The sequence below is a fragment of the Trichomycterus rosablanca genome, unplaced genomic scaffold (assembly GCF_030014385.1).
Source record: "Trichomycterus rosablanca isolate fTriRos1 unplaced genomic scaffold, fTriRos1.hap1 scaffold_361, whole genome shotgun sequence".
NCBI lineage: Eukaryota > Metazoa > Chordata > Actinopteri > Siluriformes > Trichomycteridae > Trichomycterus > Trichomycterus rosablanca.
Window position 1 is genome coordinate 6117 of NW_026947189.1, and position 10444 is coordinate 16560.

Here is a 10444-nt window from a genome sequence, read left to right on the forward strand (position 1 = left end):
CACTTTTTTGTTAAGTATATAATTCCACATGTGTTAATTCATAGTTTTGATGCCTTCAGTGTGAATCTACCATTTTCATAGTCATGAAAATAAGTCATGAACTCTTTGAATGAGAAGGGTGTGTCCAAACTTTTGGTCTGTACTGTATAATGTACATAATATAGATAATGTTTATCTAATCAATATTCTTATACATTTTAGATTACCTGAGCTGTAAAGGATACGAGCTTCGTGCTGTGTCCATCCTCTGCTCACATTTGGGACCTCACTGCCTCGGATACTTTTTAGAAGTTTGGCTTTGTCTGTGTATGGAGGCCACCATGATATGCCCTCATGGTACCACTCTGCTGCCACCGGGCTTGTTGTTCCCTCATCCACAAATTCAACCAGTAGGTACATTCCTATCATACAGGGATCTATCATGCTACTCATATGTCATGAAAATTATACAAAAAAAAAACAACTTGATTATGAAGAAGAAAATGTAAAAAAACTCAGTGGGGATGAAAAGGGAGGTTCTGGTAGCAAATTTCTCATGAACTGGTATGCAGAAGGGGAAAAGATACAAATTTCATCTTATATGGCAAAACAAATGCCTTCTGTTGAACTTCTGAAAATGTGCAATATTCAGTGGCCCCTGAGACCTATTAAGTCTATTAAGTAGATGCCAAGTGTGGCTGAGGAAAGAGGGTATTCGAAGAATGATTCCTGTTCGAGAAAACAGCAGTATGCAATGTAGACCTCATTTCCATGGGAGAAAATATTTTTCACTCTGGCAACTTTGTTGTTGATGTAAATAAAGCTGTTGGCTTCATCTAATCTCAATGAGAAACTCTGTGTCCTCAGTTCGCGATACTGACTGGCTGTTTGGATGGACCTGGGAAGTGGACCACATGCATGAACTTTGTATAATCCCATTCTTTTCCTATTTCGATTCAGTTTTTTGGGCCTCTCTGACAGTCTTCTAATGACCTGACTGAGTGGGAAGCCAGGTTTTCTAATTAGCTTTTTAATCTGGTGAAGGAAAGATTCAAATTTAAATGCACTGAAATTATCGAGTGCACCATGTATTTTTACATCTTGTGCCAAGTGAACAAGGTTGTGTACATTGTAAGACATGAACTTTTCCCCATAGAGCTCTTGAAAGTGTTTCACAAATAAAACCAAAATGTCATTAGCATACTCAAGATGGTCTCGGAGTAGCTGTTTGCTGGATAAAATGAACACTCCCACAAAAAGTAGAAGAAAGTTTTGGTATGCTGTTGTAATGAGTGTGCTATTTAAAAGAACAGGCCCACTGTACAACAAAAACTGCCGGAACTCAGTAGCTTTCCACCTGTCTAACTCTCTTACAGACCTTGGTTGTCGCGAGAATTCCAAGGGAACATTTTTACGGATTTGCTGAAGTCTGCTTGAAAGGTTGTCAACAGTAGAGGCAGGCAGTCTGCAGGACAAAGGACCCCGTAGCCACAACAAAAGGAGCCTGCGCATAACACCAAGGCACACAAGGTGCATATAGTCTAATGGAAAGCCTGTTACCATTTTCAGTGATGTTCTTTGCAGTGGTGTGGGACCATGATGATGTTCTTCATCTATTTGAGCCCTGAATGACTCATCTGTTCTCAGTAAAGCATCAATTTCAGGAAAAACAACTCGATTCTCAATATACTTCCCCTCTTGGGTACATTTCCCACAGCCACTATAGCCAGAGTGACCGTTTATGTTTTTCACAAAGGCACATGCCGGAGCATCACAAACTACTGTGCACAGCCTTAAGTACAGGAAATCTCCTTTGTAATTAAATCCTTTTTCCAGATTAGAAATGTCTGACACAAAATCTTCTAGGAAGGCATCCAGGGATCCTGGTTTTTGGTTGCCACAAAACAAACCTATTATGACTGGGTCATGTTTTGGAAGATTTTCAATAATTCCTAGAATTGGCCAAAACTGTGTGGTGGAACTCTTGAATAAAGGTAAACCATCAATATTGACCTGAAGGTTCAGAAGGTGTGTTTCTTTTATGACATGCTTGTGTTCTTCTAAGAGATGTGTAATAGCTTCAAGCACACCAAAATGGTAATACTGTCTCCCAGCAATATCTTTGCAGGTCATTTTTGTAGAACGAACAGTTCCAAGCAATGTTCTTGCATCATGAGGGAGTTTTGGGTGGTAATCTGCCAGGATCTTTAGGAGACTGTTTAAAGCAGAATGTGTAACATTTTGCTCAACAGCCCATGATGCCAGTCTACTATGCAGAGAGGCTTGGACTTCTGAATCTGAGTCTGTGTCTGATTCTGTTTCTGTGAGTTCAAAGGCATCAAAAAATTCCTTGTTGTCCTCATTGGACAAACAGTCTTCAATTTCCTCAGTATTTTGTTCCTGCCTTTGATATGGACTCCCACAGCCCAGTTCATTTACGTAGACAGAAATTAATTGTTCATTAACTCTGGCTTTGGATTTTCTTCTTATTGTCCAATATGAGGGTGTTGTGAAAGCCATACTGAGAATTTAAAAAGACCAAACATGAAACATAAAATAAATGTTTTAAACAGTCTTCTGTTCCATCTTCACAATGGTTACTTACTGGATGCAGATGAAAAACTTCACAGGATAGTCACAGAATTGGAAATCTGTTTTAAAAGAAATATATTAATTATATCAAAAACTATAGTATTACTTATGTCATGCTCCGTTACTGTAGAACATAATTGTAAAACTTCACTATTTAAGTTATAACTCAAGTATTTCAAGAACAGAGTTATAATATTTCAAGATTAAAATAATTATTTTAAGATTAAACTTAAAATTTTGAGAATGTGAAATCACTGTGGACTACCCAACAGCATTTGATGGTAGTGTGTGAGGCACACGGAAACATTCTACTAAAAGGCTCAGGTATTGAATCCGCAAAAGAACTGGATTCTAAAATAAATTACACATCATTTACTGATGTTTAATCACAAACCTGACCGAGGAAAGTGTTAGTAATATTATCAGAAAACCCCAATGCAGCCCTAAAGATGGTCATGTGTTTTTACGGTTAGAATTTGGATTCTGGTAGTCCAATGATGCTCTAAATATTACACATTTATTCTCAAACTATTACAACTTTAATCTCAAAATAATTATGACTTTGATCTCATTACGATTTTAAACTTTACATGTTTTGGTCACCATCATAAATATGACTTTAGTATTAAATATTTTGATAATCTTGAAGTAGAGCTTAATCACAAAATATTATGTCTTTCTTGATATCTTTTATTTTGACCCTAACTGACCCTAAAACACTATTTCAATAAACTTCTTCAGTTTGTAAGTTTTGTTTGTTGTAATGGGATTGATGGCAGACGTGGGTGTGGTTAGACCTGCAGCCCCCCTAAAAAGTGAGAAAAAGAAAGACGTGTCTGTTATATTTAGGGTGGACAATGTGTATTTAACTGTTGTGGATAACATACTAGTCATAATTATTTTATTCACTTGGGCCAATCCATTCAATTATTCTGGAGCATTTTCTGAATGTAGGCAATGTGTTCCCAAAACATTTTAAATAGTCTCTAACAAAACATAAAGATTTGATTTGTTTTATCTGTGATGAACAAGTAAACGTAGATTTATTGTAAGAGGTTTTGCCCAGATGGGATTCCACAGCGCTTCTTCAGATATAGGCGCGCATATTTTCTAAGCTCCATCGCATCTGTTACTGATTGACGCGCTCTCCCTCACCAAAGCTCACTAAGTGTGAGTGATCTTGGCTAATCGCCTCTCTTTGTCTTCCTCCAAGTCCCTGCTATTGGTTTGCAGAAGTGTCAATCACTTCTTCTGACCCAGAGTTGTAAGCGAATCCCTGGCCAGGGCGCACTGCACATAACAATATTGCATCTCAATTTTTTTACCCTTTTAATTAAATCACAAAATACAATATCTATTAAAATGTAAAAAATATTCGAACATTTTATATTATTTACATATTTAATTTGCATATGGGACATCAATTTAGTCCCGCCCTCAGCTCGCTGGTCCGATCGGCGTAATTTGGTGATTGGTGGTTCTGGATGTCAGTCAGATCTTTCTCTGAAAGTAGGCGCTTCTTGTCTGCAGTGAGCTGTAAACAGTTAGTCCACGTGTGGGAGCAGAACGGGGGATGGTCGTGGATTTGTCCTCCTCTGTTATCAGTAGTGGCACGTAATTAAGCTTTAAGAAATGTCGGTAATGTGTTAAGTTCTTGTTTAAATGGTAATTGTCCAGTATATGTCAGTGATATTGTGCTGAACGTGAGCAGCCCAGCTGTTTAGCCTGTTGGAGTCAGACACGTTGGACATTTAGTTTAAAGTGTGTGTTTAAACTGCCTAATGTTTTACTACTGAACATCTTAGAGCTTAAGATAATTTACAGTGTTCCGTTTTGTTGGTGCTCGATGGTCAACTAATAAATCACGACTCTGAGTCGACTCAATGTTAACCACGGCACCACGCATCGCGGACCAAAGCGGGATCCACGATTCCGTTACACTTTACAATAACAACAGTAATCGGCGTAGAGGAATCGACTCCTCTGGCGATCGGTGTAGAGGAATCGACTCCTCTGAATGATATATTTCGAGAATTAATAAAATATTAAACGTTTAATAATGTTGTTCCTCTCAAACTGAAAATGAAAAATATTGTTTGGTATTTTATTTACCACAACAATCCATCTGTGTTAGCCTCAAAGCTAACTCAAGTTAACCTGGTTAATCTAAAAAGATTTATTTTATTCTGATTAATATACCGGTATATTATATTGTTTTGTCACCCATTATAACATATGAATTTTTCATATCTTGAGTTTTATTTTATTTATTTCTTACCTCTAAACTCTGCTCTGGTAAACTCCTTAAAGCCAGAAATAACGAACTGAGGGTTAAAAACGGCTTTTTATACCCTCAAACTGCGCGAGACTGCGAGCGCGTGCAGTCACTTTCACACTTTCCCGCCGCCCTCCTCAGGGTGTTCAGTCTAGTAAATATCATCAGCTACACTGTATGGACAAAAGTATTCTTTTATAACACCCCATTCTAAATCCATAGACATTTATATATAGTCTGTTCCCCTCTGCAGCTATAACAGCTCCCATTCTTCTGGGAAGGCTTTCTACAAGAGTGTGTCTGTGGGAAATGTATCAGTTCATATAGCATCTGTGAGATCAGACAGTGATGTTGGATGAGAGGACCTGGCTCACAATCTTCATTCTAGTTTATCCCAGCAGTGTTTGAGGGGGTTGAGGTCAGAGCTCTGTATGGGCATTCACTAAGTGCTTGATTTTATACACTATATGGACAAAAGTATTGGGACACACTTCTTAATCACTAAATTTAGGGGGTTTGTTCAGTCCCATTGCCACAGGTATATAAAATCAAACACCTAGTGAATGCCAGGAGAATGAGTGCACAGTGTCGACCCAGTTTGGTGGAGGAGGGATAATGTTATGGGGTTTTTCAGGGCTTGGTCTAGGCCTGGGAATGATAATTCTTAATGCTTCATTACACCAAGTCATTTTGGACAGTTATTTGGTTTCAACTTTGTGGGAACTGTTTGGAGAAGGCTCTTTTCTGTTTGTACATGACTGTGTCCCAGTGTACAAAGAAAGGTTCATAAAGGCATGGTTGGGTGAGTTTGGTCTGGAAGAACGTGATCGGTCCACACAGAGCTCTGACCACAACCCCATCGAACACCTTTGGGGGGAAATGGAGAATGGAGATTGTGAGCCATGTCTTCTTGTCCATCACTTCCTGACCTCACAAATGCTCTTATGGATGAATGGACAATAATTCCCACAGACACACTCAAATCTTGTAGAAAGCCTTCACAGTGGGATGTCATGAATTCTCCTGTAGGTGTAATATGTAGGTGTCCAAATACTTTTGTCCCTATTAGGTGTATATGTAGGATTTAGAGCAGCTAGACCAAGGTATGCTTCATTGCATTTGATCAGGAGGAGAAACTTTTACTTGCTACAGGGGATGACGCTATATTTAACACGAAACAAATACATTGGGTCCTGGTTTGCTTTTATACTGGTCATATGTATTTGCAGTTGAACCAAAATTAGGGAACAAAGTGACACGTGACAAGCCTGCAAGCATAGATGTGTTGAGTGAGACGCATCGAAGGCAGTTCAGTACGCTTGGTGGTCAATAGATTCATGTGGACTCTATACACAGACAAAACAGTGAGTTTTGGTAATCAATAGTTAATAAATACATTGATTAACAATATTTATATAGCACATCAACATGTTTACATAGTTACATCAGTATGCATTTTTTTAAAGAAAAGAGTTACCTTGGTTAAAGAGCATTTATCCATGTATGAATGTATGTATTTATTCATGTATTTAGCAGTGGCCCTAATATGCTGTCGTAGCAAACATACCTTTCTCCAACAAAACAGTTGCATAGTGAAGACACAAGTGTGCTCGGGCCCAGAACATAGCAGTGTGCACAGGGGAAAAGGGAGTACAATCATTCTCTGGTATTTTACAAGGCAACAGCGCCTAGTGTGAGTGCACCTTTATGTTCTTAAACTTGGTATGGTTGTCAAAAGAAGTCATATCCTAATTTTTATTGATATACTGAGGGTCTGTGTAATCTTAACTTACTGACTAGTGTAAACTTTGACTTTTAAATACAACAGAAGGAGAAGAAGCCAAAATTGACTTGCAGGTGCAGAAATCTGCTATTAAAAAGGAAACATTCAAACGCCACATGTCTAGACAGGACATGACACATTAAAACACATTTATATATCTGTGCACACACACACATGTGCCTTGTCCTTGTTTTTACTATGCACTTATTTACCATTCATCATAAATTCATTAAATGAATGTCTCATGAACTTAAACAGTTTGTCTGTGCTCTTTCCTCTGCGTTGTCCTGCATATAGTCTCCACCATGGTTTGTTGTGCTGCCTGGAGATGCTCCTGTCGCTCTCCACCATGGTTTGTTGTGCTGCCTGGAGATGCTCCTGTCGCTCAGAGTGACTGACACACATCTTAACATTACCAGAGATTACACCAACAAAAATGAGGTAATCCTATTCAAACACTGCATTTGCACTTTTTACAAACAAAAACCACAGCACTGGGAAGCTTAAAGTTTGATTTACTTAAAGTAAGGAATAGGTAAAGGTCATTGGGATCTGTGAAAAAAATATAGACAAGAAAAAAAGCAAAAGCAGCACTAAAATAATAAAGAACGATAATGCTGCTCTCAAACAAAGTGAATTGGGGACAAATCATTTAAAGACCACTTTTTCAAAATGACCAAATTGAGGCATTAGTCAGACTAAACACAAAAGGGACGAAATAGATCAATCACTTTGCTGCTGGTCCAACAGGTTACAAGACCCTGCAGGTAGTGCAGGGTTCCTCTACCAAGAATAAGAGCCCTGCAAAGATGGATGCAGGGTGTTCGAACTGGGCCTGGTGTGTTCACAGAGGTTTTTGGTTTTCTAAAACTGAAGGTAAATGGATTGACATAACTTGAAATGGAATGGGTGTTGACCTTGAATGAAATTGCAGCCCCAGCAAATGTTGAATTTTAATCTAGCCATGGTCCACTTGGCACTCTGTAGCATCACTGTGGCATCACTGCTCCTTCACCATGCAGCACCCAGTGCTCCTACAGTAGGTTATTAATATACACCATCAAGATTGCTTAAGTATAACTTACATTTAATATAGTAAAAGAGTAACTTTTTTATTTTTTAAATTTTACTTTTATACGGTAGTACAATATTTTTGTACTGAGCATGAGCTTCCCATAAAACCTATTATGATAAATTGTTTAAGACGTTTAACTCGCCTTGTATTTTCAGTCTCACTAACTTTTTCTTTTTCCTTTGTTATTAATTTAAAATCAGATGAGTTGCAACATAAGGTGATAGTCAAGAGAATCACAATGCCTACAGCATAATAAATAGGCTGTTTGTGGTTAATGTGTTGCATACTTTATTCAGTATACTAGCCTTATTTGTTAATGTTCCCTAAATTGACTAATTTAGTATGGGATAATTCACTAAGATGTGTTAATGCACAGATATTCAGTCTTATGCTTTAAATATTTTACCCTTTGAATGTGCATCACTCCATGCTCCACCACTGGGGTAAAAAATGTGACCCGTTGGAGTGATATTTTATATTTTAATATTTATTATTTTCACAAAACAGAATTAAACAAATGTGAAAATAATGACAGGCAATCACAGTTTATAGGTATTACCAGACTTAATGTTTTATGTGTCAAATATATGACTTAAAGATATTGCTAGAATTGAAAAACTATACAGGCGAGTCTCGCTTCAGCATCTGTCTTTGAGGAGTTTGGAGCTTCTCCCTGTGTCTGTGTGGGTTTTCGCCAGGTGCTCTGGTTCCCTCCCTGCTCCTGAAAAACACAAAGGGTAGGCTTATTGGATACACGTAATTGCCCCTCGGTGTGTGTGTGTGTGGTATGTGGTATATGTATTCCTGCTTTGTGCTGAGTGATTCCGGGTGGGCTCCGGACAAACCACCACTCTGACGGACTAAGCAGATGAGAAAATGTCTGACTGACTATCAGAATACACTGCTGTATTGCTTTTCAAAGATTATTGCCCTAATTTTAGTTTTTCTATTAGTTCAACCCTACTAAAAACAAGTTTGGCGTAAAGGACTGCCTGAAAGATCAATCTGAGGTGCTGCATGCAGTACATGTGATGTTTAAGGAACTAAACCACTTAATGTTTGGTTATTATGTAATGTGTACAGCAAATATACTGTCTTCTGTAACTTGATCTATTGAGCTATTTTAGCTGAAACACTCATTTGTTGTGTATATATTTTGTAAAAAAAAAAAACAGATCTGATGCCACTGCAGCAGGACAGTACAGCAATAACAATATGGCAGTGTTCGTCATAACCTAATTTGGTGATGTTTTCTTCACTTGGCTTTGTCTACCATTGTTTTGCTTAACAACACTCAACTTATTCTTTCTTTTCTTCCTTTTGACACAGGTTTTGGCTCGAATCTCAGCATGTACAACGGACATCATCTTATGGAGCAGCAGCTTAAGTTGTCTTCAACCTTCAAAAGTTCAAACACATCACTTCCCTGCTGTGTACCCTTCCCTGGCTTCCTGTAGCAGCCTCCCCTTGAGTGAACAGCAGAATGACTGTCTTAGAACAGAGTCAAACTTAGGAGAGTCTCCTAAATTATAGAAAAGCTCTTAGTGCTGCTAGAGCAAAATATTTCTCCTCGCTAGAAGAAAACAAAACTAATCCTACATTTAATACTGTAGCAAAACTAACTAGGAAGACCACCACTACAGAAGCATCCACACCATCAGTATTTAGCAGCGACAACTTTATGAATTTTTTCAGTGATGAAGTTGAAAACATATGGCACAAAATTAATACTATTAATCTAAACCTGAGCAATCTGATGACAAACCAACTAGATGTCAGTATAGTTACATCAGATCAGCGTTTAGAGTCTTTTAACCCTCTCCGTGAGACCAAGTTAATTTCACTAATTTCTTGATCAAAATCGACAACATGTATACTAGATCCCGTACCCACAACTTTCCTAAAACAGATACAACTCTTTTAAAAAAGATCAATTCATCTCTTAGTACTGGCTATGTCCCTAAATCATTTAAAGCAGTTATCAAACCTCTGGCAAAAAACCTAACCTAGACCCCTGCCAGTTGTCTAATTACAGACCGATATCAACCCTCCCCTTCATCTCCAAAATCCTAGAAAAGGTTGTAGCACAGCAGCTATGTTCATACCTGCATAGAAATAACATTTGTCAGTCAGGGTTTAGGCCTCATCATAGCACAGAGACAGCGCTGGTTAAAGTTGTGAATGACCTGTTACTGGCCTCTGATCAGGGTTGTGTCTCCCTGCTTGTACTGCTTGACTTAAGTGCAGCTTTTGACACCATTGATCTCCTTTATAGGCTAGAAAATATTGTTGGAGTTTAGGGAACAGCCTATTTGAGTGACCGTTATCAGTTTGTAGATGTAAATGGTGAATATTCTATGCACAGTAAGGTTAAGTTTGGTGTTCCACAAGGTTCTGTTTTAGGCCCATCTATGTACAGTGTATCACAAAAGTGAGTACACCCCTCACATTTCTGCAGATATTTAAGTATATCTTTTCATGGGACAACACTGACAAAATGACACTTTGACACAATGAAAAGTAGTCTGTGTGCAGCTTATATAACAGTGTAAATTTATTCTTCCCTCAATATACAGCCATTAATGTCTAAACCACCAGCAACAAAAGTGAGTACACCCCTAAGAGACTACACCCCTAAATGTCCAAATTGAGCACTGCTTGTCATTTTCCCTCCAAAATGTCATGTGACTTGTTAGTGTTACTAGGTCCCAGGTGTGCATAGGGAGCAGGTGTGTTCAAT

At 38.2% G+C, this 10444-nt stretch overlaps 1 long non-coding RNA gene across 1 annotated transcript; it reads left to right on the forward strand.

Moving 5' to 3' along the window:
* The first annotated feature begins 244 nt into the window (after window positions 1-244).
* Window positions 245-1991, forward strand: LOC134307873 (uncharacterized). The gene is made up of 2 exons (XR_010010226.1): window positions 245-389; window positions 847-1991. It is a non-coding gene; the product is annotated as an uncharacterized LOC134307873 (long non-coding RNA).
* The last annotated feature ends 8453 nt before the right edge of the window (window positions 1992-10444 follow it).